The sequence below is a fragment of the Heterocephalus glaber genome, unplaced genomic scaffold (assembly GCF_053883595.1).
Source record: "Heterocephalus glaber isolate CG9 unplaced genomic scaffold, H.glaber_assembly_v1.0 deba00000901, whole genome shotgun sequence".
NCBI lineage: Eukaryota > Metazoa > Chordata > Mammalia > Rodentia > Bathyergidae > Heterocephalus > Heterocephalus glaber.
The window spans coordinates 1,883,740-1,911,050 of NW_028258171.1; the positions used below are offsets into that span (position 1 = coordinate 1,883,740).

The window sequence follows — 27,311 nt, forward strand, 5'->3', positions numbered from 1 at the left end:
TGTGGAATCTTAAAAATTATGTGCCTATGTATAGACTTTTTTATCACAGCTAGTTGGAGTCCTATATGCCTCACTTATCTGTATGTCAAGTTCTTTTCCCCTCCTTGGGAAGTTTTCTGCCATCACTTCTGAAAACAGTTTTTTTATGTCATCTGCACTCTCTCCTGTTTCTTCATTGACTCCAATCAGTCTTATGTTATTCTTCTTTGCATCATCTAGCAGCTGCTGGATTGATTTCTCATGGTCCCTTACATTTTTTAAATTTTTCTTTTCCTGGTCACTAATTGCAATCTTATCTTCTATATCTGAAATTCTGTCCTCTGCTGCATAGACTTTCAATGGAGGTCTTAGTCTCCTGGAAATCTGTTTGTATCTGTTTTATGGATTCCATTTGTTTCCTATGTTGGGATTCCATCATGTTCCTCAGCTCCTCTATTTTTTTATCTGTGTCCTCTCTAGATTCATTAATCATGTCTTGCACTATGGGCCCAATCTGCTGTTATCTGAGAAATCATGTCTGATTTCATTTTTTCCAGATCCTCTTTTGTTGTCAGTTCAGGGAGTTCAGGTGGTTGAGTATCACAGTGTTCCATCTTGTTTCCCTTTCAGGTTGTTTTAGGTGATCTGGAAGTCTGGTTTTGAAACTTCTTTAAGTGTCTTCTCACTTCAAGGGGGGGTGGTGTGACTGCTGGCACCTGTGTGGCTCACCCCCTCTGCGCTGGTGGTAGTGGTACGGTGGCCCTGAAGCCTCCCCCTGTGCACTGGGAGCAGCTCACCTCCTCTGTGCTGGCAGGGTTGGTACAGCGGCCCAGGCAATATTCTTTTTAAATCACAAATATTCACCATGCTATTTTCAAAGCTGAAAGTGTATACCTCAAATAAAATTTAAATTTATTACCTGGAAATAAGAAAAAAAAAATCTACCTTTTTGAGCAACCACTATGTGTGCAGCCAAAAGGCACACATATCTCACTTAGGACTCTAGAGCCTCTTCCAGTGTCCCAAGGATTATTATCTCTTTTCCTTTTTTAGATTTTTTTGGGTCTAAAATTAGAATCCTCACTAAAAGTATTTTTTCCAGTTCCCAGATTACTGCTATTAGTTCCAGTGACAAACCTGATGACCTGCACAATGTATAATCAGAATTCATATATGCTACAAATAAAATACTGTGTCCTAGTCATTTTTAAACAAAACATAAATGACTTTGACCATCTAAATTTAAAAACAATCAGAGAAAGAGCCCCCCAAGAAAAATGATACTGATTTAGGATATAGCATCGCAGTGGGAATACACATACCATAGTAAACTATAAGTATGTTAAAGACATTGAGGCAAGGAGAAGATTTTCAAGATTAAAAATGAGGAGGATTGCATCATATATTTTAAAAACAATCATCTTTGGCCACAGTGAGTTAAAACAAACGTAGTGTCAGCCTGATGTTGAACAGTTACTGGGCAGTGTCCTCATAGAAGTAATTTTTACATAAGGTTTCAGCAGCCTCTATGCAAGCTTGTGGTTCTGGCAGTCATTTGTGAGAGTTACTACCAGCCAACTGAGCATAAGGACCTTTCCTTCATAACCTCCTGGCTTATTGGCATTTTTTTTTAGGGTTGACATAAACGACTCCATTTTGATCCTTACAACTTTCACATTTCTTTAACAATTTATTATTTCTAAACAACTGCCTAAGTGTACAACAGAATAATTGATATCTAAACAAGAGATAGAGGCAGGAGGGAGAAGAGGGGGAGGGAAAGTGAAAAGGATTAAGATGTGTTATGTACAAGTCCCCGTGATGAATGCAATCACTATTTACTGCAAACATGTGTTCATAAAACTAAAATATTTTTTAAATCAATGCCTGATTAAACAAATTTATAAAATCAATAACAACAACACTAGGCCATGCAATACCATCAAGACACTGCCATCAAGACCCTGTGCAACAACACTTACTGATATCAATAGTCAGTTACCCCACTATGAGCAGGAGCAGGATGAGTGGTAACAGAGATGTATTTTTGATACTCTCCCTATAGCTCTCTGACTCTGCTAGATTTTTGTCCCTGCCATGTCTCTGACAGTCAATGAATGCTGACCTCTTAACCTGGGCAAAGTCAGTAATCAATCCCAGCTCTCTTTCAACTCCAGACAACTTCATTCTACCTGAATGTAGTTGATGTGTAATATTACTTAGACACACACCAGTTTCATTTGTGTTCTGTTAATAATGTCCTAAGACTAATTTAGAAACTTCCTCTTACTAATTATTAGATGTACTCATGCAATGGAAAACTATTGGAATACCTGTAGATGTCAGGTAATACAGAAAAACAAGACAGCACTAGACAAAGAAGAGGATGAGGAGCACTCCATATAGAGGAAAGTGTGCTGTAGTTTTCCTAAGGCTGCTCAGTTGCCTCTACCCACTCAGAAAGACTGACACAACTGAGACTCTGCATCAAGAAAAACAAATTCCTGCATAGAAGCACTTATTATTTTAGTGGTAGCTTTAATTCAGCTCAAATTGTTGCTAATCTTTGAAAATTAACCCATTACGCTAATTTTCAAGAAAAAAAAGTGACAACCAGATATTGTGGTAGTGATTAGATAAGTGACTTTCACTGTGATGATACCAAATTTTTTACCTGGAAATTGTATTTTTGCTCATACATATGAAGGGTGGTCAATAGCAAGACTGGCAGATAAACAAAGTGCACATGGCAAATAAGAATAATATCGATATGACCTGTAAGATGAATTATATTTTATTTCATTTTAAAGGTTTTTTTTTTCAAAGACTCTAATACCCTCTGGATAAACTGCCATAATAAATAGATAATCATCACTAAGATACATGTAATTTCTGCCTTTTTGATACTTTGGTAACAAAACAAAACTCTGTTTTTCATATATCATAATTCCTTTAAGCCTTACTGAACTAATCCATCTTAAAACAAAATGAAAAATATAACTGAAAGCTATGCATGGTTTGGAAAAGAATACATTTGCTTGTAGTTTGGCACTGTAATTATACTTTTTAAATATACAGTATGTCTCTGAAGATTTTACTTTAGAAATATTCCCTGAGAATCTACTTGTAGACATTAATACATGAACATACATATATATTTGTTATTAATGTATCATTAATATATACATGTAATATCTTAAGTTTTCAATAACCGAGTTTAGTTCCCTTTTTTAATGAGTCTTTTATATGACTCCACAAAATGGCATTATTCAAAATTAAAGCTGAAAATAGAAATTAAATGCAAAACTACCTCAAATTCATTCCCTTAAAGTATATAAAAAATAAAAACATAACTCAGTGGAGGTAACGTCAAGTAAAATTAGGAGCATCCTTGTGGAAAAATGAAGAACGTGACCTCATTTTGGATAGAAACAAAGCATATGAGTATACACAGAAGTTTGCTGTTCCCACCACATTTTTCTAACAACTGAAAAAGAGAAAGGAAGGAGCCTCCTGGGACATACACAAGCTCCAGGGTGGGCTCTGGGCATGCAGCAGGGAGCAGGCATCTTCCCCTCATGGTGTTTATGTGAGAAAGACTCAGGCAAGAAGGAAGGTAATAGAGTATTACAAACAAAGACAAGGCAACTGTGTGCTCTGAGAGAGAACAAGGAAAATCTCTGCTTCTGATTAGGATCCACCATCTCCAGTTCCCAAAGAAATACACAGAGGCTTTTTGTTGTTTACCTTAATGTTTTTATTGTGAATTATTATGGAGAGTGACAAAAATAATTGGCATTATAAAAGTTTAAGAAACCTTACCTAGGTCCTATAAAAATTATCCCTGCACGTGAGCTCCTGACTCCTTTTCTCTCGACATAATGAAATACGTTGAAAAACAATTCTGTGAAGAATAATCATCCATTTTAAGGATGGCCTGGAGATATATTTAACCCCAGTGACAGTACCATACAGGATGCATGACCACTGACCCTGCCAATCCGGAAAATATGAATGGATATAAGTAGCAAGGTTGCAGTACTCAATTTGTACTTTAACCTCCAGTTCCAGGCTCCAAAAAAATCAGTTCAGCAGAGACAGATATTGATCGTGAAGATGGCGAAATCAAAGAGATCAACTCTGACCATTTCTCCTCATTTTTTCCCACAGCTCCTCAAGGTCAGGGAACACATCTGCTTCATCCTGTAAATCTTCATTAGACTTGGGACAGGGTCCTGCGCAAAGGGAGCCCTTCCAGGTGCCCTTGAGGAGAAGATATTAAATAATTCAGTGAGTTCTTCTCACTAGAAGTAAGGGCAGTGTCTTGAAACAGTGAATAAATAAGTCTAACTGAAAACAAAGGGCACATGAGAGAGGATAGAGATGAGTGTGGAAAGGTGAGCTAGGGCCAGGCTGAGGAATCCCTGAAAACCCAGGTCAGGGAGCAGGAACTCTGCTGAAAATGAAGCCATTAACAGGATGTTTGGATGCACTGGAGGGGAAACAGATAGGGAACTACCTGAATGTAATTAAAGGAGAAAGTGGAAAGGGATGAAGGCCAGAGGTACAATGCTAATGGAGTCATGATAATCAATGGCAAGAAGGAATATGGCCAAGGAGAGGGAACTGAAGAGCATTCCAAAGTTCCCACTCCATTGACTGAAAAAGTAGTAAGGCCACTTTGTCTCTAGAAATCAAGAGATCAGGAGAGAAGTTGGTCCAGAGGTATCAAAAAGTTTGCTGTTAAACATAGTGAATCTGAGGTGATACTGAAGATTTAAATGAAAATGCTCAATAGGTAATTTGTTATTTATCTGGGATGTGTAATCTGCCTTAATTTTTTTAAGATTGAATTAGCTTGATTAAATTCAAAATGACACGAAGTACAATTGGGTTTTTTCCTTGACAGCAATATAAAAAACTCACTAAAATAATTAGGAAAATAACCATTACCAGATATCAGCAAGTTAATTAGAAAACAATTGGAAATTCAAAGCTGAAGTTTAGGAAAGAGGTACATTTAACACTACAAATGCTGGTGTTATCTACATACAAGTATTTTTTGGTGTCGGCTGTGGGATTGGCAATGTGCTCGGGTCAGGGCTATAGAAGCAACAATCAGAGGGTCTGGAATGCTATTCAGAAGGTGGTAAGTTGAATATTAAATCCTGCAAGATTTCTCTGGAAGCTGCATTTGCACAAAAAGAGCACTGTTTTATTTAGATGGAAAAATTTTTGAAGTGGCTTAGGGGAAGGGCTAAGAGAGGTTATTAGGCCTATGAACCTCCCTAGTTGCCACTTGACCCTAATAGCAGTGTTCAACAGAAGAGGCTCTCAGTCCATTATGGTCTTTTGGAAGCAGGAAACTTAAGTCTAGTCTAAAAAAAGATTCTATCACTTTAAGAGGAAAAAACAAATGAGGGCAAAACAGTAAAAAAACAAGACTTAAGTGGTACCAGAGCTAAAGCCTGAAGGAGCTCAAGGAAACGAGAGAGAGAAGTTTGCAGATGAACAGAATGGCATGTGAGAAAGACCTGAACAAGAAAAACCCTTTCCACCACTGAGACCAGAGATAAGAGGCCAGGGACTCAGTTCAGAGGAAGAAAAGGGACAGAGCACAAAACTAATGGCAGGGGAATGGGGAAAAAATAACCAAGAGAGATTATGTGAAGGTGCAAATTTCCAATGATGAATGTCATTATATTGTATACCTAAAATGTACCAACACAATTAATTTAAAAAAAAAACTAGGTTAATGTGGGAGGCATCTTCTGGATGAGGAAACCAAAGCTCAGAAAGATTAAGAAACAGATCTAAACTCACCCAAATGGAAACTGAAAGTTAGTCCCTGAATGTTGACCAGCTGGACTCTGTCCTTCTAACTTCTTCAGCAGACTCCCTAATCTTTCCTGGTTTTAAGAGTCCCCTGAAGTGCTTGTTAATGTACAGATTCCCCAGCCCCTGCCCCAAAACTTCAGAATCAGATTCCTGTGAAGAGTAAGATCAGAGACTCACAATAAATAGACTTGAAGAAATACATCTTGCCTGGGTGATCTGAAGAGTTTCATACAGGGACTGGATTGGTTACTGGTGCAGGAAGGACGCCCATTCCCAGCATCATGTCTGTTCCCGCTGCAGAACTATGATTCTGCTCCTTTGACTTTCACCTTTGGATTGTTTCTCTACAATATGTGATTACTGCATTATGAAATTTAAATGTTTTTGTCATTCTGCAGGACCTGCCTGGAAGATGAGATGCAAATTAACACATAATATAATTATGGCTGTTCTCACTCTATTCATGTGTATTTTTCCTCTCCAACAAGCTTAGGTAAATCGCCCTTACTTTAATCTCCAGCATCTTATTCTAGGCCCACATCTCTACTGTGGTGAGATGCCTGACATTACTGTAAGAGTGACAATTTTTGTTTTAAATAAACCTACCAGAAGTTCTACATTCACACAGGCTTATCCTTCTAAATGATTACCTTTAGAGGCCAAATATTTAGTCCATATGGCTGCGTTTTTCTATCAGTGATTTCCTGTTGAAATATCATAGAAAGACAAACTATGAAAGAGAAATGAGGAGTCGTCAGAGGGTGACACTCATTAGCTTACTGTGGCCCATGGGGCAGCACACACCAGTGGGCATGATCTTTTGCTCTTCTTTATCACAGCTGTTAAAGCCTCTCCGTTTGATGCCCACCCAGATTGAGTCTTGTTATTTTACCAGGACAGAATGAAATACAATACTGATGGAAGTGTTTCCAAAACAAGAAGGGGAGATAAGCAGGAGGAGAAGGGAGAAGAGGGATTAGATTCTCATAAGGAAGGCAAAATCTAGATCCTTCCAGTGCACAGTTCATAGTAGGGTTCACACTCCTGTGAGAATCTAATGGCAAATTCCTGGGCTTGAGAGGTCCTTCAGCCTCAGCTTCCCCAGTAGCTAGGACTACAGGGGCGTGCCACCATGCCTGGCTAATGAACTTTTCAATTATTTACCTGTATTTATCAGCTTTCCATTGCCAAGATACAATTTAAAGGAGAGGAGGAGAAGAGAGGGGAGGGGAAAGGAAAAGGCAGTATGGGGAGGTCATTTGGTGAATATCTGATAACGTGGTTTCAATATGACATTAATTATGTACATGTACCAACTCCATACAAGGGATGAACACAATATGTACTGTGAACATGTATTAGTAAAAAATTACTTTAAAATATTACATGAAGCACTTAAGAATGTGAGTTTTTATTTGGCAGTACTTGAAGCTGCTGAAGTATTCAGTCCCAGAGGACTGTTTAAATAATTCCTTTTTAAGAGTAGGAAAAATTTATTGGAAGAAAGAAAGTTTCTGGGGTTTTTTTTTTTGTTTTTTGGGGGGTTTTTTGGTAACGGGAATCAAACTCAGGTCCTTGCGCTTGCAAGGCAGGTGGTGGAACCACTGAGCAAAATCCCCAGCCCAGGAGAAAGAAAGCTTCTGACTAAGAGAGACAGAAGGGGGACCAGAAAGTGGGTTGCCCACCCACTCCATGTTTCAAAGATATTTTATACAGCAAAGCCATGTGGTGAGGCAGGTATGAAGTGGGACAAAACTGTAAGACCCAATGGAAATTTACAAGGTGGGCATGAGGTGAGACAAAACTGTGACCAACCAAAAAAAAAAAAAAAACCGTGACCAACCAATAAGATTACAAGTACAGTCACCCAGGTAATATTGATTAAATGGGGATCAAATGGGGGAGCAAGTCACATGGCAAGCATACAAGGATTTTCAGTAAGGGTGAGGGTTGTTTTTTTTTTTTTTGTACCGGGGATTGAACTCGGGACCTTGTGCTTGTGAAGCAGGCAGCAGAACCACTGAGCTAAATCTCTGGAATAATTGATGGACCATTCACACAATAGAATAGTTTGCTCTGATTTAAAGTTATGATACAAAACTATTTTCACCAACCTGAAAAACTGTTAAGTGAGAAAAGCAGGTTACCAAACTATATGTACAATGTGATCTCATTTTTAAAAATATATTCACATACATGTGAATATGTATACACAGAGAAAAGAAAACAGAGACAGTATGGAAAGATTCTCATTAAACACTAAAATGTAAGCCAGGTATGGTGGCAAATGCCTGCCCAAATATTTAGTCCCTATGGCTGAAGCAGGAGGATCCAGAAGGATCATGATCTCAAGGCCAGCCTGGACTACATAGTAAGACTATATCCAAAAATAAAGATGTAAATGGGTATTTTTTAGAAGTAAGATTATGAGAGATTTCTTTCTTTTTGCTTATTTCTATATTCTAGTTTTTCTACAGGGAATATGATTTACTAATAAAAAAAAAAAAACAAAGACTGTCTGAGAAAAAAACTGTGTAGCTATGACTGAAGACTGTCATCCTGGGCTGGGGATTTAGCTTAGTGGTTTCGCTGCCTGCTGCGCAAGCACAAGGATCTGAGTTTGATCCCCAGTACCAAAAAAAAAAGACTGTCATCCAAGTAGTTACTCAACATTTACTATTCTATGTCATTTTTTTAAAGTAGACAACATTGTGCCACAGATGCAGTGATTGATTCATACACGACTCTTGAGTCCATGTTTAGTGCTCCTTTAAAATCATAAGATTTTTTCTTTGCCAACATGTATTAATTAACTGAAAAAAAAAGATGAAAAAACAAAAAATGTACAGAGTAGGCAACCAGTTGTTTATAGAATAAAAAAGAATAAGAAAGATGTATCCAATTGGCTTATATGTGCATAAAAATTATCTGGAAGAATAAATAAGAAATGTATAAGAGTAGTTTACCTGTGGAGAATGGGAACCAAGCTACAGGAGATAAAGATAAACTGTTTTATATTTTTTTGATGTTTGAAACTTGTAAATGTATTGCCTAGTACAATATATTTTGGTTTTTCGGAGATGGCATCTCAACATGTTGTCCTGGCTGGCCTCAAACTTCTGGGCTCAAATGGTCCTCCAGCCTCAGCTTCAGAAGAAGCTAGGACTATGGGGGCACACTAACATGCCTGGCCAGCAAAGTTTTTAATTATTTATCTGTATTAATCACCCCTCCCATTGCAGAGACACCATACCAAATACCCACAACTTAAGGACAGGTTTAATTTGGCTCATGGTTTAAGGGGATTTGGTCCATGACTGGCTAGCCTCAAGGCAGAAACATCATGGTAGAAGGACACATGGCAAAAAGTTGCTTAGTTCATAGTGGCCAGGAAGCAAAGCAGGGAAACAGCACCAGAGAGGAAGGGGCTGGGGACTATATACAGCAGCACCCCCCAACTTTCTTGGCACCAAGGACTGGTTTTATGAAAGGCAATTTTTCCATGGAAGGAGGAAGGTAGAGGATGGTTTGGGGATTAGATTCTCATAACAAGAGCATAATCTAGATCCCTCCCATGCACAGTTCACAGTACAGGCCACACTCCTATGAGAATCTAATGGCACTACTAACCTGATAGGAAGCAAAGCTGAGACACTAATGCTAGCAATGGGGAGGAGTAGTAAATACATGGGAAGACTTGCTGCCTCACCTACCGTGCACCTCCTGTTGTGTGGCCTGGTGCCTAACAAGCCATGGTCGACTACTTATCTGTGGTGCAGAGTTTGGGTACTTGATATATAGTGCCCAAGGTCACAACTCTATGACCCACCCACAGGTACACTGTATCTCCTGGGTGGTTCCCAAGCTAATCACACTGACATATCAGATTAATGATCACACTATTTTTTTTAATCTTGCTTCTCCAGGATTGTAGCTAACTATGTGATTAAATTAGTAGTTTAGTCTTGATTTAATACTAATGATTTAATACAAATGTTCATATACATGATTATTATTAATTTCCACTTGGTCTCTTTGCAAATGTTAAAGGTAACATGAACTCGATAGAAAAGGACAGTCTCAGTCCCTTAGCAGCTGAATGGGAGAATATTTTCATCCCATTCTTTTATTGGTAAGTTAACCAAGAAGGTCAAATAGAAAATGAGCCACAAAAGAGGATTTGTTGGGCATGTAGGAGGCACATGTTCTCATTTGTTATTCTATTTTGGATTCAATATTAACTTCCCTTGGATCATAATGCTACCTCTATTATTTCCCCATTAACACGGTGTGCCCAATGAGAACATCTGCCCAACATTAATGAGCTATTCACAGGAGAAACAAGAACGGGCGCCAGAAGCCAAGGTAAAACAATTAGCGGGATAGGAAGATGGTTGGCTCCTGACCTAAATTGGATTTCTTTTAAGAGACAGACACAGATTTTTAATTATGTAATCCCTTTGTTTCTCATTTCCTTTAAAATGTAAAGGTCATGTTCTCCTTGAAAATGCTAAAGGCCAGACCTGATATTTATTGTGTCTCTGATGACTGGCTGTTCTGAAATCAGAAGAAGTGCCCTGGTCAACCTCTAGAGAACAAAGCAGTTTTCCCCTTTTTTGTTATTACCTAAAATGATTCTTGGAATAATTAGTTAATAATCAGATTTTTATCCTTTTGTGTCTCATTTTTCCTTTTCAAATTTCCTTTTCAAATTCCTAGAGAAATGTAGTCTGCCCTTATAATGAAAAGAACTGTTCAAAGGTGTAAAGATTTGAAATAAGCAGAAGTCCAGTTAACTTCTGCTCTTCCAAGACTTCACTTTGCTTTGAGATAGCTTTTCTTTCCTTTCTCATATATTATTAAGTTTGCATTTCAATAATGGAAGAGATTCCACTTCTCCCACACTTCCCCTCTGCCTTTTATTCTACCTCCTCTGTCCCCTGCCCCAACTGGATTTCCACCCTTCAAAGCTCAGCTAAGTCCACTTCTTCAACAGCAACTTTCCCAGTTACATCAACTCCTGTCACTTGCTGCTCTCGGATTTCCTGCATATTTCTGCTCATACCACCTACTCTGGAATGGGAGCCCACATTGACAAGAAATCTGATGGTAGAAATCTGATGACAAGAAATCTGAATGGACCACATCGTTCACATGACAGGACATAGAAGGAATGAAGGCACAGCTGACTGCCGAGGTTCCATCATTGTCATGGGACTCTCTACCTCCTTTTCCATCTTTTGGCTCTGCTTTCCCTCCATGCAGTTTCTTTCTCTGGAAAACCCCCTACAAAGTGACTTGTATAGTCCCAGCACTTGGAGGCTCTAAAAGAAGAGGGGCCTCTTTCCCAAAGTTCTAGCACAAGTCCCAGGGCTGATGGTAAGAGTCCCAGCACTGAGCTACATGCTTTTCTCCAGAGGGGGATAGAGACCAGCTCCACTCTAAATCCTTGCCCTGGAATGGGGAAGAGAGTGGATCCCAGGAATGAAGAGAGCTACTCTGACACCCAAAGGAACAAGGCTGGACAGAGCAGCACACAACCAAAAAAAACAAAGGCACCCTTCTAACTTGGCACTCTTGCCCCAGATCTCTGGGTACATCTTGCCTCACCTGCATAAGCAGTGTGTTCCTGGAGATCAAAGACTCACAACGTGTGTGTGTGTGTGTGTGTGTGTGTGTGTGTGTACATATAAACAAGAAAAGTCCTCCTGCCAAAAGAAGTAAGAAAGCTGAGCACAGTGGCACACACCTGTAATCCCAGGCTGAGGCAGTAAAATCAAAAGTTCAAGCCCAACCTCGGCAACTTAGTGACTTAGTGAGGCCCTGACTCAAAATAAAAGATAAAAAGGGCTGAGAATATAACTCAGTATAAAAGCCCTGGGTTCAATCCCCAGTGCCCCCCCCCACACACACACACACATCAACCTCATTCGCCATGCATCCCTGCCCTTGCCTGAGCACTCCAACCCCATACAGAACTTTTCCCTTAGCTGAGATTTGGCCCTTAAATAAGCCCTACTAGTCTTAACTGTTACTTAACACTGCTTGTATCTCCAGCTACAAGGTAACCTGTGCAGCAGTTTTGCCCTCCTATATCCCTATCCTTCTGTCGGTGTCTACCTCAACAGGAATCACTGGGAAAGTCTATGCACCATTGGCCCCCGTGAACCACAACTCCCAGTATTCACACACTTGTGTCCTTCCCTGTCATTTAATTGAGGCCTCACCATGTGGCCAACTCTGCTCATGCATGGAATGCAGTACAAATGACACTGAGTCAGTTCCCAGCCTAAGACTTGAGAAGACCTGAAACTTCTGCTTTGGAGCCCACGGGAACTGTGAGCTACTGAAGGAGAGAGAAAGGCCCTATCATCCTGGGCTTCCAATTCAGTCCAGCACCAGCAAAATCCACAAGCTGAAAGAACCACAACTTGGCCATCAGTGAAATCAGCAAAACTATCCAGCTGAGCTCATATTTCAGAACCATTAAAATAATAAAAATTTATTGCTTTTAGCCACTAAGCTTTGGATTTAGCATGGTGGAGTGGGTAAGTGAAACAGGTTCTCAGAAAATATTTGTTGGCCAAATAATTAAATGAACAAATTAATGAATGGAATTCTTCATATTTTTATTGCTTTTGCTACAAACCTACCGTATCAACAAACATGACATTAAAAACTCATAAAGACTGAATTGAGAAAAAAAAAGAACTCCAGAAAGAAAAAAGAAAGTGACATTTATTAAGAACCTTCTACGTCTCCAGCACGTGACATTTTCACATTCACATTTTAATTTCTCACCCACAGTCCAATGAGGCTATTATTATTTTCCTACATTTCTTAATGATGAGGAAACCAAAGCCCTAGCAAATAAATTAATTTGGTCAAGGTCAAACAGTTTCAAGATGTAAAAATCTGGCTTCAGCTGCAAATATTTGTGCTTACAATGCTCATGCTATTTCTACTCCAGCCCACTGACTTCACAGACATTCATGGCCACTGGGTATAACCAACATGCCCAGCTTCACCTTTGGTTTTCCAAGGGATTGTGAGCATCTTCCACAAGCGCATAAGCCCAGGTTCCAGTTCCCTAGGTTTCACACTACCTATCCCAACTCCTGGAATGGTTACTTATCCCTTCAGGACAATCTGGGTATGAGAAACCTTGGTATCAAGAGACTAGGCCCGGGGATTTAGCTCAGTGGTTCTGCCACCTGCCTCGCAAGCCTAATGTCCCGAGTTCGATCCCCGTAACCAAAAAACAAAGAGGGGGGAAACAGATTCACTGATATCTCCTACGCAGATATATCAATGCTGGTAGTATCCCAGCTGCTTAAAAAAGCAAGACAAGGAATGTTCCCCTGTTAAATGACACCCCCTTTAAAATGCACACCCGTATCCTGGCACAGCCATGTACATGCTGGCTCAGTAAGTCTGGGCATGACAGCAAAATGAGGATGCATTTTGACAAGATACCCAATTAATTCTCATGCACAGCCAGGTTTGAGAACTACTATTATTCCATTTAAAGATACAACTAATTCAGGAAAAACAGTATATTCCTCAGAGCACATGTCATACTGATGGAATGTGAAAGATAATAAATTTTTAACTATGTAGATTGCCTGTCTTGACATCTTCATTCCTTTAGATATCATCAACCATATTCTTGAATGCTGACTTGTACAAAAACCAGTTTAATATCTCAAAAAGTGAGATTTTCATCTCACTACTCATTCTAAAATAGGTGCCATTACCTCATAAAATGACAAAGTAGATTTAGGTTTGGTTCTTTGAACACATACTAATGCATCTTTGCTATACTATCATGTGCCATTTAATAGTATTATGGTCTATGTTAGACCACATAAACAACAATATATACTATACATTATGGGTCAGTGGTGGCAAACCTATGGCACACATGCCACAGTGGGCTGTTTGTATCATTGAAAGCTCTAAAAGGTTTGTCATCACTGGTCTAGGTGAATAGTAGACTATACCATCTGTTTGTATAAATACACTCAGTGATGTTCACACAACTACAAAATATATGCATTTCTCAAGCAGTATATGACTGTAGTTCAGTAAATTCAAGAATACATTCTCTGCCTTCTTTACTTTTCTAATTAAATATAATATGTTATGACTTTCATATCAAAGTGAAATTTGGCTACCATCTTCCCATAAATCTGCTTCTATGTTCACACAAAATGTATCAATGAAAATATGTGATAAAGCCGAACACATACAGTTGAGTGATCAATAGCTGTATACCAGAATCTTAGCAGAATCTACACAAAGCCAAGTTATTCGGAGTTGCATTGGGAAAAACCTATTTATGGTTCAGTACACCACATACTCTGGTTTGCATTATGACAAAGAGGCCATTTGAAGAAAAAAACAGTCCATGAACAAAAAATATATTTCTATTTCCCATCTTCATTCCCCTGACTTGGAGTCCGGAATAATGCAGCAACTAGAAAAGAAGGCACAGCCTTGTGCTCCTGTGTGTGCTTCTCAGCCATGCTCTCCTTCCTCACCCCACTCCTCCAAACCTCTGCATCCAAGCAAAGATTATCAATTTAAGGAATAATAGGCAAATAAGTGTGTGTACAGAAGCAAGAGGAGATACAAGGAGGAGCAGATGGTGGGTGGCAGCTTCTTCATGGGGAACAATGGATGCTGAGGATTGTGATTTGGTTTTGCATTGTGGTGGTTCACATATCACAGAATCAAACTCTGGAGATAGATGAAATGTCTGTTGAACAAAATGTGTAGAAAACTGAGTGCACTGACCTGCCTTTCATATCTCTGGAAAAGAGATCACATCGACATTTTTGTGAAAGATATGGGTGTGGGGGAAAAAAAGAAAAAGTTTACTTACTATGTCTGATGACAAAGAAAGTCTGGATTTATTTCACTTTGCTCAAGGAAAGGCAAAAAGAAAAAACCAACATGAGTCTATAGGGAAAATAACAAGTTAAGGAAAAGAAAACAGTATTGAAGAGATGAGGAAAAAGAGCTAACTTCTGAAAATAAACTCTTCCTATACTCCAGAAAAAAATTTTCAAACTCTGGCCTTCTAAGTAAATATAGTATAAAAATACACAAGCTGCAACAAAGAGAAGCAGGAGAAGAAAATGAGATGGTAAAATGATGAATGATTTTTAAAAAATTTAAAACAATGTAGGACACAGCACTGTTTTGGTGAATTGTTTGGCAATATTTACTAAAGCTGATTTTATGTGTGCTCTATTTCCCAACAAACTGTGTCATAGATATATTTACCCTAAAAAATCTCTCAAGGGCATCAGGTTACAAATTTTAACAATATTTGTAGCAGCATTGTTTGTAGCTGCCAAAAACCAAGACAACCTGACTACTCCTCCTATAGATGGAATAACATAGTGCTGTGCACAAATGATGGAATACCATACAAAGTTCAAATGATCAACCCATAGCAATACTGAACACCTTGTGAAGGAGCCAGACCAAAAAGTCCATATTGGTTGATTTCATGCTTATAAAGTTTAAAAGCTGAACTATGACACTCAGAAATGCACGCGTAGGTTATCAAACTATTTTAAAAGAACAGAGCAGTGATTACTAACAAAGGCAGAAGTGTGTGATGTTTTAGAGGACTGAAGGGATTGTGCTTGGAATGCTGCAGTGTTTTGTTTCTGCACCTGAGGTGATGCACACAGTTTATTCCCTTCTAAGGTCCCTGGCTATACATTTAGGACTTATATAATTTTCTTCATATGTGTGATCTTATTTTTTTACAGTATTATAAGCATATTAACAGAATTAAAATCTAGGTTGAAAGACAAGTTTGATAAAAAATAAATGAGTATAAACTTATACCCTCTTATAGAATATAAAGGATAAGAACTATGAGAGGTAAGATGATGACTATGAAGGAAAACAAACAGATACTGAAATTTAAATAACAAATGTTCCCAGAAAAAAATTCCAAAATGAAACAGAAGTTTAAAATGGGTACAAGAATAAGGATCTTTATATAAAATAACTCAATGAATACCTGAGGTAACCTATGAGGTTAAATGCCATCATTACATTTCCTAAACTAGTCAGGAAATGAAGGTCTGAATTTCCCATGGCCTTATGAGGAGTAAGTGGGTAAATTGAAGATGGAAGCCAGGAGCCCCTGTCAGTGAGCTACTGAAGTCAATCCTTGGAGCCACTGAACCACATTGCTTCTAATTGCTCCTGCTCTGGATTAAAGTGGAATGCACTGCAGCACTGAAGCTCAAAGAAGAGTGAAAAAAAAATTTTTTAATTTCAGGATCAATTCATAATTTTATCCAAGATTATATATGCCCCTGTCTCAGTCCATTTGGGCTGCTGTTGCAGAGCTACCATCGACTCGGTAGCTTATAAACAGGAATGTATTTCTCACAACTCTGGAGGACAAGTCCCACATCAAGATACCAATAGATTTGGTGTCTGATGAAGGCTACTTTCTCACACTCAGTCTTCTCACTCTAACTTTACATGGCAAAAGGAGAAAAGGAGCCTCTCTTGGGCTATGACAGCGTCACTTCCAGTCACCACCCCAAGGGCTCTATCTCCCATGTCAACACCTTCTAGGTAAGGATTTCAACATAAATTCCAGAGGGACACAAACATGAAGATCATAACAGCAGCCAAGCGGTCTCATACTTGTGAAACCAGTAAAGCAAACTCAGTTATTTCAGAAAATAAGGACACTTATGTGTAATTTTTTTAACTTTATGACAAACTTCAATTGAACAAGAGAAGACACCAAAAAGGAGGTGAAAATAAAGAAGCAATGGCATAGGAATTTTGTTCTAGAGTATTGTCCAAAACTAAATGAAACAAAGGTAGACTTCTTAAATGTAGTAGGAATATTTTTAAAAGAAAACTAAAGCAATATCAATACATTCTTGATGGATGTAACTTTTAAATATTTTATTATGATAATTTAGACTTTTAAACCCAAAATATATTAACAAAAATTGAGTGAGTGGAGAACAATGAGCAAAGAATATGGAGAGTAAACCAATTTGCTCAAACATGGTAATCAAAAATAGGGCTTTAGTCCTTGACACTTAGGGAAATCCTTTTGAAAAACTGAAAACTAAGTACTAGTAGAAGAATTTAATGTGTCCATGTGTGTGTGTCAGTGTGTGTTCAAAGGAAGATAAAAGCAAAGGAAATAAGATCCATATTTCAAAACAATGGAAATGCAAAGAAATATGAAAACAAAACATAAAACAAGATGACAAATAAGACTAAATGCATTAAAGTCAAAAGGTTGCAGATTGAGTACAAAGCTGCTGTTTTTAAGAGACCTGTCCAATATAAAGTGACAGAAAAGTACAAGAAAGGAAATATGTATGAAAGACAAAGGCAAAAAAGAAGCAACAATGAAAATACCACTATGGCATTAAGAAGAATCTAAGACCAAAAACATTACATATGGCAAATAGGATCACTTTATATTGTATTAATAAGGGGCATGTTCCTTTGTATCACAGTCATAATTGTAGCTTTATATGCTAACCAGAACTGTATTGAAACACATACAGGAAGAAATTGTTTAGAAACACCACAGCCTATTATCAGTAACTCAGCAGTAGCAGAAAACTCTGTCACTCTCCATTTAGGCAAACCAAGTAGTCAAAAAATAAATGAATAAATAAATAAATAAGGGCAATGTTTTAAGAAACACATTTATGAGCAGTCTAATGATAATCTAATGCTACTTATCTAATGGTATTCTAATTATGTATCTTATGAACCAGAAAATACTTCCTAAAAACGTTCTTTTTTTTTTTTTTTTTTTGGTGCTGGGGATCGAACTCATGACCTTGTGCTTGCGAGGCAGGCACCGGAACCACTGAGCTAAATCCCCGGCCCAAAAACCTTCTAAATAAACAAAAAAATCCGCAAAGCTATCATTATGGTTAATTTAGAAATGATCTGAAAACACAGCTTATAAATATGATATCAGAGAGACACTCAGAGGAAAATATTCATAAACACTTTAAACATTAAATTTAAAAAATCAAAATAAATGAACTGAGCACTTCTTTTTAAAAAGGAATCAAGCAAACTAAGGGTACCCACAGGAAAAAATTAATAAAAGAAGAAAATAATGAAGATAAAAGCAGGAAAATTCTTAAATTGATAATTAACCCCAAAAGATGGTTCTCTGAATCAATAAAATAGACAAATTTCTGCCAAATACAGTCAGTCAAGAAACAGAGATAGAAAGTATTCACAGAGTATTGGGAATTCAGATATAAATTTTTTTTTAAATAAGTGATTAAAACGTTTGGAAGTCTGGCTAAAGCAATGAAATGAAATACATCAATTAGTCCAGCAAAAAATCACAAATATGTAGCAAATAGCAAGTAGATGTCCTGGCTGGACCACAAAAAATTGCACTGGTTTTCAGGACAAGCAAGACTGGAGACTTTAATAGCTCCAATTAGTTCTCCCTGACAGAAAACAGACAGTGCTGGGAGTATTTACCTGAGATGCAGGTGGGTGTACATGGCTCTCTGTTTCTTCCCTTGCATTGCATGGTGACACACTGGAATTTCTGCCCACTGAGTTAGAGCAAAAAATGAAAGGTTGTTTGGTTTTTGTTTTGTTTTGTTTTTTAACCTCCCCAACACATTAAAACCCAGTAACAAATTTTTCTGTTCAAGAAGCCAAGTTGAGGGCCCCCTGGCCCTCAATTTAGCTCCGTGGTTCCACCTCCTGACTCACAAGTGCAAGGTCCCGAGTTTGATCAAAAAAAAAAGAAGCCAAATTGAGCCAGGCATGGCAGCACATGCCTATAATTCCAGCACTTAAAAGGCTGAGGCAGGAGGATCACTGTGAATTCAAGGCCAGCCTGGGCTACAGCAGAGCAAGACCATGTCTCAAAAACAAACAAACAAACAAACAAGAAGCAAAGTTATCCATACCATATTCAAGTTCCATAATTCGACATTCTTATTGTGTCAGTTCTGGGGCAATGTCTCTTTTCTGCAGTGTAGAATCTATTTTTCCACTTACATCCACTCAGGATTTTTTTAATTGGTGCCTGTTAATAATACAGAATGATGTAGTTCATTTTGGGAAATTGGTACATGCATTTAACATATCTTGATCATTTTTTATCCCATTTTTCCCCTCTCTCTTTCCTCCCTCTTCCCCATCTCAAAAAGTCTATCTCTTACTTTTCTGCCATCTCTTCTTTATTTATTTAGGTTATTTTTAGGTTTTTCATATAAGATAAAATATGCAATACATAATATTCCACTCAAAGAACTTTTATGGAAAGGTTTCGCCATAATCTTTCACAAGGAAAGATTCAGACCTATGAATTCACACTTATAACCCTCATTTTTTCATTCATTTATTCAACAAATATTTAGGGCTGAGGATTTAGCTTAGTGGTGCCATTCCTGCCTCTCAACCACAAGGTTCTGAGATTGATCTCCAGTACCGGAAAAAAAATGTATATATTTGACAGCCTTTTATGTACCAAGCAATGTAATAAGCACTGGGAATACAAAAACTTTGGCTGAAAATAACTGCTCTTAATAGAGATGGCACAGTCTGTGGGAAAGACAGACACAGTGAAAAACTTATAATATCAAGTGTGTACTGGTAGCCATGGAAACAAGCCAGGGCCAGACAGAGTAAGCTTCACTAGGAAGTATCTCTCAGAGAGAGAGAGAGAGAGAGGCTGAGAGAAAAAGAGACAGAGAGGCAGAGAAAGAGAGACCAAGATAAAGAGAGAGAGAGAGGCTGGGACCTAGACAGAGTTTTCCAGCCAAAGTGAGGTGACTCCAAGCAGAGCAACCTCTCTCCTCCCATCCCACAACCTGTCCTCTCTCTTCTGCTCACCTCCTCTGAATATCATTCTTCATGCCTCAGTGACCACAGGTAACTCCCAGCTGCCCTGCTTGCTGACCATCCAGCCATAGTTCTCTTTAGCCTTTTCCACTGGGACAACACACTCCCTGCTTAAATCCACCATGGAGTGAGTCCTCACTGCCTTCAGCATAAAAGGTAAACTTCTTCACCTGACTTGGCTCTTCAAAATCTGGCCCATATTCACCTGATCATTATCATCTACTGCTTTTTTCCCATTGTATTATTGGGAAGCAGCAATTACCTATTTGCAATGAGCTCTCCAATCTTGCAAGTGAACTATTTGTTAGATTTTTCTCCCAGGTATCAACATTCTTCTTGCAACCCAGGCCTAAGAAAGTACCAGAGCTTGAGAACATGCTATGATCTTCAGTGATGGTGATGGTGATGGTGATGGTGACAATGATGTGCTGGAAACAGACTTCATTTCCATTGAAAATGAGGAAATCTGAAAAAAAAAATGAGGAAATCTGGTGCATGAGAAGAAAAGGAGGAGATGAGTAGTAGTAAAAGAGAATTGGGACATGAGTGTGAGGCTTATGCCTCAATCTAACATCAGAATGTTTGGTGAGGGGAGATAAGTAGTAGAGATTCCAGATAAGCATGAAAACCCTCAGCCAAAGGAAGCTTGACTTCCTGGCTGGAGTTCTATTCCACCCACAAGTGGCTACAGTAAAATAGATAGTGCAGAGCAGCCATCAAAGAACTTCTCCAGCCCCCACTCAGGTGTACTTGGGTGTGGTCAGAAAGCTGGAGAGAAAAAAGTTTCAGAACTCTTGGTGAAGGGTACAGAAGGTACCTGAAAATTACAAATCAGCACATTGAGCTTGGATTGTCAGTGAACAGACCACAGCCATGGTCATTTGCTAGACCAAGTGAATATTTGAAGATCAGGGGCCAGTGAAAGCACAACATGGGACCTGGTCAGCAGGAGGTCATGACAGGGCTCTCCTGGAGCATCCTGGAGAGAAACAGCCCACAAAGGGTAGGAGTGAGAGTGAGGGAAATGCTGGCAGCCAAAGACCAAAGGAAATAGCTTTCCAGGCAGTAGCTAGTGACAGCCAAATGCCAGTGAGAACCACATGCAAGTGCCCTGGGAATTTTGGTCACTCTCAGGGAAAAGAGCAGGAAAAGGGCATGGATTCTGAAGCAAACACCTAGGCCTACAGCTCAAGTCTGCAGTAAGTAGCCACAAGAAATGATCAAAAAATAAGGTGTAGGGCTGGAGATTTAGCTCAGTGGCACTGTGCCTGCCTTGCCAGTGCAAGGTCTTGAGTTTGATCCCTGGTACCAAAAAATAAAATAAAATAAATAAAAAATAAGGTGTGTGTTTAAATCTTTTTAAAAAATTTTTTTTTCCAGTACTGGGGATTGAACTCAAGTCTGCACCTGCAAGGTAGGCGTGGTGCCACTGAGCTAAACCCCCAGCCCACATTAAATTTTTTTAAATTACAGTAAAACACATCACCATTAATTCCCTCCAAAAATATTCCCCCTCACTTCAAACACACTTATCCCATTGTTATTGCCCCTTTCTGAAGCAGTTCTGGAAGTCCTCTTTTGTAAGTGTCTTTAATTGTGCTGTTGTGGCTGCCTCCTGTCCTGAATCAATTCAAAATGTTTACCTTTTGTTATAGCTTGTGTCTAGATGTCCTTTCAAAGCCCCATGCAGTCATAGGTGGGGCTTTTGGGAGGTGGCTGGATCTAGGGTGTGTGATGCTAGGATTCAGGCTGCCCCACCCTGGTTGTGAGTGCTACCCACCCTAAGTGTAGGTAAACTGGATAGGATATAAGGGACAGAAAGAGGGCCATTGCTTGTCAGTCATCACTCACTGCTTGCTACTTCATTGCTTTGCTGCCTTCTGCCCACCATGAACTGTTTCTCCTCTGCAATGCCCTTCTGCCTTGCCACCTGCCTTGGAGCCAGCCAATTATGGACTGAAACTTCTACAAACTGTATAATAAACCATTCCTCCATTAACTTTGGGAGTGGGGTATTTTGTCTCAGCAACAAGAAAAGTAACCAAGACATTTTTTGTGGTTGTTTTGGAGCCAGATTCAGTGAATAAGGGAGAAGAGGACACACTGTGATGTTTTTATGAGCCAATCTTTCCACTGAATATCACTTGGCAGCAGCATTCATTGTATTTCTGATCACACCTCCTAAAGACACAAAAGTAGACTTCCAAAACTGCTTAATAAAGTGTCAAGAACAGTGGAATAAGTGTCTTTAAAACAAGAAGGAGTATTTTGAGCAGATTAATGGCAATGTTTCTTTGACTGTAATAAATTTTTAAAATTTTAAACATTCACCATATTTTTGATCACTCTGTGTACATGATCTAGTACTTAATGACTCTGTGTTTTAGTTTCCTTGTTCACAAAATGAGAATAACAACTATACCTACCTCAGGGGTTATTTTACATACAGCCATTACTGCCACAGATTGAGTGCCCATTTATAGTGTCAGTTACTATTAAAGATTTTATCAGCTAGGTGTGGTAGCACACACCTGTAATCCCAGCAGCAAGGCTAGGCTGAAACAGGAGGATTACAAGGCTGAAACAAGAGGGTAATTAATCAAGGCTCTGTCTCAAAGTAAAAAATGAAAAGGGCTGGGGATGTAGCTTAGTAGTAGATCATTTCTGGATTCGACCCTCAGTACCATGAAAAAAATAAAGACATTACCAGTTTGCACTCCATGATGCGTTTGTACGCAATCCATACAGCATAATCACTACTTACTAGCTATGCAAGCTTTTGTAAAGTCTTTGTTTCCCCCTCTGTAAAAGTCAGGTGATAAAGTGGGGCTCCTATGAGGCAATGAACAGCCAGACAGTGATGACAGCTGCCGCTTACAGAGTGTCAGGCAGAGTTCTAAGCATATTACAGCACTCAGTTATTGAATCCTCACACGTGTCTGTGAGGTAGGGGTTGTGATATTCCCCATCCTGCAGCTGAGAAAGCAGGCCCAGTAAGGCCAGGAGACATTCCCAGAGTAACTCAGCAGAGAACACCCAAGTGGGGCCTCACCACACCCTGGGATCCAGAACCTGTGCTGCAAAAATGTTTCATTCTGCCACTCCCTGCTTTTTGTACTTGTGTTTAAAATCAAAATCAGGAGGTCTTTTACTTAAAAGATAAGGATTGTATCTGGTTTTTTATCCTTGATAGATAAAAATATATTTCATTATACTTTAAAAAAGAAGATCTCTGAATCTAAACTGCTGGATTACTCCTAGTGGAAACAGCAAACATGCAGAATTTGATACTTGGGAATAGCTGGGACACCCACTACTTCTAACATTTACCAAAGCTGTTTATCGCCCAGAAGATTGCCACTCATATGATAAGGAATTCACTCAAGTGTGGAAAGTGAATAAGACAATTTTTAACACTAGGGGCCGGGGATTTAGCTCAGTGTTTCCACCGCCTGCCTCACAAGCACCAGGTCCCAAGTTTCATGCCTGGCACCAAAAAAAAACAAAAAACAAAAAAACAACACTTTGGAATCGCCCACTAAATATAACTTTCAGACGTCAATTGCCTTGGGTATGGTTCTTGCACTTTTGCTGAATAAAGAGTATCAACATACCTTAAGTCTATATTCATGTTGTGAAGAAATTCAAAATGCAGCCAGAATATTAAATATTCCTTAAGAAATTATAGGTCAAAATGTGGTCCCATCTGTCCTGAGCTATGGAGTCCACAATTGCTGCTTTTAAAAGAACTGACTCACAGACCAAATAAAAACACACATATTTATCATTTTCTTCTGAGAACTCAGACACTGAGAGCTTTTCATGCATGATATGGAGTGAAAGTGTTTTCCCATTTCTGTACCTTTCAGCAAACTATTTTTTACTTTTGGGGTCCAATTATTTCAGAAAGAAACGAAGATTCACTTTCAAAAATCAAAGACTAACAATGCATGGGTGTTGTTAGAAAAAAAATCACATAAAGAATTAGAAAAGTTCTGAATTTGAAGTAGGGGAGAAAGATTTTAAAGGAAGGTGAGTTTCCTGTCCTGTAGTAGCTACTGCCGCCTTGTGGTGAAAAAGTTTTAGTGTCTTTGAATTACGTTTTCTTAATTCAAATTTGACTTCACCTCAGCATGTTCTGAAATATTACTATGCAGTGCTTTCCTCTTTATTTTCAGTATTGTCATTCCCTTTTTGACAGTGGCATATTTATAGAAAGATGATCCCCTGGCTTTAAATAGATATGTACATACAAATATGAACAAACTTAAAAAAATACAAATCCTTGGATAACGGGGGCTTGTGAGAACTCCCTTGTCATTCTCCCTTACCCAAGGGCAGAGGGCATGAGTCTGCTTTTTAAAAATTATTAATTTTGGCCATTCTTGCAACAACAAGCCTGCAGTTGGGTGATTTACCCATAAGGTGAAAAGAAAATCAGGAAAAATTCAGTTTCCACTTTCAGAACTCTGTGCATCTCCAAAATTAGGGCTACATGCTCCCTTGTTCTGTCTTTTAACTAGCTTATCAGGGTCATGGAGACTCCCCGCTAAAATGGACCCAGATATAAGATAAACTCGGTTTAAAAGGGTGAAGGACCATGTGCTCTACAGGCAAATGACAAGACAACGGCATACCAACCCCAGAGAAATACTCCCACCCCTCAAAGGCATATATTGTCCAGCCCAGGTCCAGGCCCTGTGTTCTTTGCTCAAGCCATCCCTATTTCTTTGGTATTGTCCGAAGACAAGATTCAGATCCTGGGTGCTGGAGAAGAGGGACAGTGGTTTAGGGGCTTCCTAAAGTACTAGTGAACAATTTAAGCTTAAAATTTTCCCTGTTTGAAATCTTTAAAAATAAACAAATCAAACTCCATTCTGTGCTGTACACAGCCCTTCTGACTCCCTGACATCGATTTGAGGAGAGCAGAGAAGGGGAGTCAGCGTTGGAAGGGCCACCTCACTTTCTTCTGCCTCTCCAGTTTGGCTTCTCCCTTGGGTACTGTGCTGTTGGACTTGAAGGCTGCAGTGACCCCAGAGCCAGGCCGAGGAGCCCCAAATAAGCTCCCCTTGGACATCTGGCCTGGGGGTACTTGAAAGATTCGGCTCCAGAAATCCTGAAGGTCAGCAGGAGACATCTGAGGGGGCTCTCTGCCGACCACTGGTGCCTGGGATCCGAGAGCCAAATGAGGTGTGATAGGGAACTCTGTGGGTATCTGGAGAGACTCCCACACGTTGACATCCAGCCCACTCTGCAATGTCATAGACCTTTACATCCATCAGTGCAAAGTAGGTGATCTTGAGCCCCAACATGCTTGACTCTGCCCAAAAGTCTCCTTGCTCAGCAGGATGCAGCCTATTATACTCAGCACAGTATCTGGCACTCCTGGGTCCCTGGTCCATTTCAAACCTCCTATGCTTTCCTTGGCATCGACTATACATCATAGTGTTCATTGCTTCCTTGAGGTCATCGTGCAGCTTGGACAGCAACTCATTCACTGACCAGCTCAGCTCATTCGCTGCCATTTGTCTCATCTCATATTCTTTCTGCCTTTCAGGGTTGCTGACAATGTCCCAAGCTGCCCTTAAAACCTTGAAGGCCTCCTCAGCCCAGGGATGATGATTTTTATCAGGATGAACCATCACTGCCGGCTGCCTATAGGCCTTCTTTAGTTCAGTATCTGATCCTGTGGCTTCAACCCCCAGCACATGGAAAGGGTTTAGCTCATCCTCAGGAACCCCAGCCATGGTCAAGAGTCAAGCCACTTCCTCTTCAGGCTGGCAGTACCTCCCACTAGCTACAGGTGCATTCCCTTGGCTATTAGTCCTCTGCTTAAACCAGGGCAACTCCAGCCAACCCTGCTGAACTGTTCTTACCAGCTGCTGCCATGGCCTACTATCTCTCTGCAGAGTGAAGCAACGCTGCAAGGTGGACAATCCAGCCAAGAAAACAGCCTGATGGCTTTATCCCTCCAGCCTAACCCATCACCCAGGCCCACCAGAAACTGCCAGCCCAACTGGAGACAGCCCAAAAGGAGGGCCAGACCCAGGAGCAGCAAAGCAGCAAAGCCTAAGAAAACGGGTGAACAGCTCTGCCCCATAGTAAAACCCCTGGTTTAGAAATTGGAACGCTACCTGGGCCTAGCCCCCCAGCCGTCCTGCCCAGGCTCCCGCCCAAACTCGACAAAGTTCCAATCACTGCCTTTGAGCTGCCTACATGCACAGATGAGATGGCCACAAGTTTCCACGTACTCTCCCACCAACAGCAGCAGTTCAATCAACCACCAGAAGCCTGACTGTCCAAGCTGACATAGCTCTTCTGCTCCCCACAACCCCAGGCCTCTGCGCTTATCTGTCTGACTTCGTTTCTGGTGCAGCAGATGTTGACCAGGGACCCTGGGATCTCGGCGTCCATTCTCCCGATTATCCTCCTTGGTCAGAGAGTGGTGCCGCTGTATCTGGGACGGTGGTTTCTTTCCGCTGGACATCCATGAAAATTCACTTGGAAATTTAAGGTTCCTCGTCGTCATATTCCTCTTCCAATTCTTCATCTTCCCCCAAGGTTGGAGAAGTACGATGGTGGCGAAAGTTGCTAGAAGAGCCATCTGCTCCCTCAGAGTAAGGCCCTTGTGGGATTCCCGGGGTTCCCTGGCAGCTACAAGCAGATGGAATGGAAAGAAAAGGGGTTCCCATCCTCATGGTACCCAGCCTCACTCTTTGAGAGTTCCTGGTCCACTCCTGAGTCTTCTGAAGATGCCTCACTCTGATCAGGGTCCTCTCCTTCCCTAGGTGGTCCTGGACCCCTTGGGGAGCCATGGCTTGGATCCGACCAGTGGGTGGGATTTGGGGGCTGTGTCTACTTAGGACCAGAGTGTTCTGTGAAGCAGCGGGTACCCTTAGGAGCCATCCCTGCTGAGTCCCTGAGTCCTGAGAAAGAAAATATTTCAGGATCGGCGGAGGGTCCTAAAGTCCAAAGGGAGGCCCCACCGCTGTGGTGGACTTCACACAACCCTCTTTCTCCCGGGTGCTTCTGGGCCATGACCTCGGGGATTCCTGAGAGCTTTAGGTCAAAGGCTTCATGGTAAGTTCTGGTGCGAAGAGCGGCGGTAACTCCTCCCCGCTCCAGCAGCTGGGCCTTGTGGCCAGGGGGGAGCCACGAGAGCAGATCGCCCAGCCAGTATTGTCATTCTTTACTTTCTTTCTTTGTTCACCGAAGGCTTAGTATAAAAAACCAGAATGAATTTAAATGTTCACTTAGCTCAAGAGCCATTTCAGCAATTCTCCAAATAAATTGTGAAAAAAATACAGAGAAATGTAATGACTCATCTCCCAGCAAAAGAAAGGCATAGAATAGTTTGTCTAGACAACTTTTGTTTCACAGATCTTTGAAATTTTCATAGTAAGAAAATGGGCAGAAATAAAAAGGTGCTTATTATTTTTTTAATCACAGGATTTAGAGATAAGGGACCATCTACTTCAATACATGAGTCATCCAACACATGGGAAAGTCTTCCATTGGTGATTTGAAATGAAATTATTATTTTCTTCCAAGGGAGTATTTTGGGAGGATAAATGATTAAATACCTTTTGCCT

The 27,311-nt window shown here is 40.0% G+C and overlaps 1 long non-coding RNA gene and 1 pseudogene across 1 annotated transcript; both read right to left on the reverse strand.

The window, feature by feature from the left end:
* Nucleotides 1–17,983: 17,983 nt before the first annotated feature.
* On the reverse strand, nt 17,984–20,321 carry LOC147828805 (uncharacterized). Its single transcript, XR_015450055.1, has 3 exons — nt 19,982–20,321; nt 18,783–18,901; nt 17,984–18,419 (listed from the first exon to the last, which is right to left on the reverse strand). It is a non-coding gene; the product is annotated as an uncharacterized LOC147828805 (long non-coding RNA).
* A 4,176-nt stretch (nt 20,322–24,497) lies between these two features.
* LOC101713901 (dnaJ homolog subfamily C member 14 pseudogene) lies at nt 24,498–26,781 on the reverse strand (annotated as a pseudogene).
* Between the last annotated feature and the right edge of the window lie 530 nt (nt 26,782–27,311).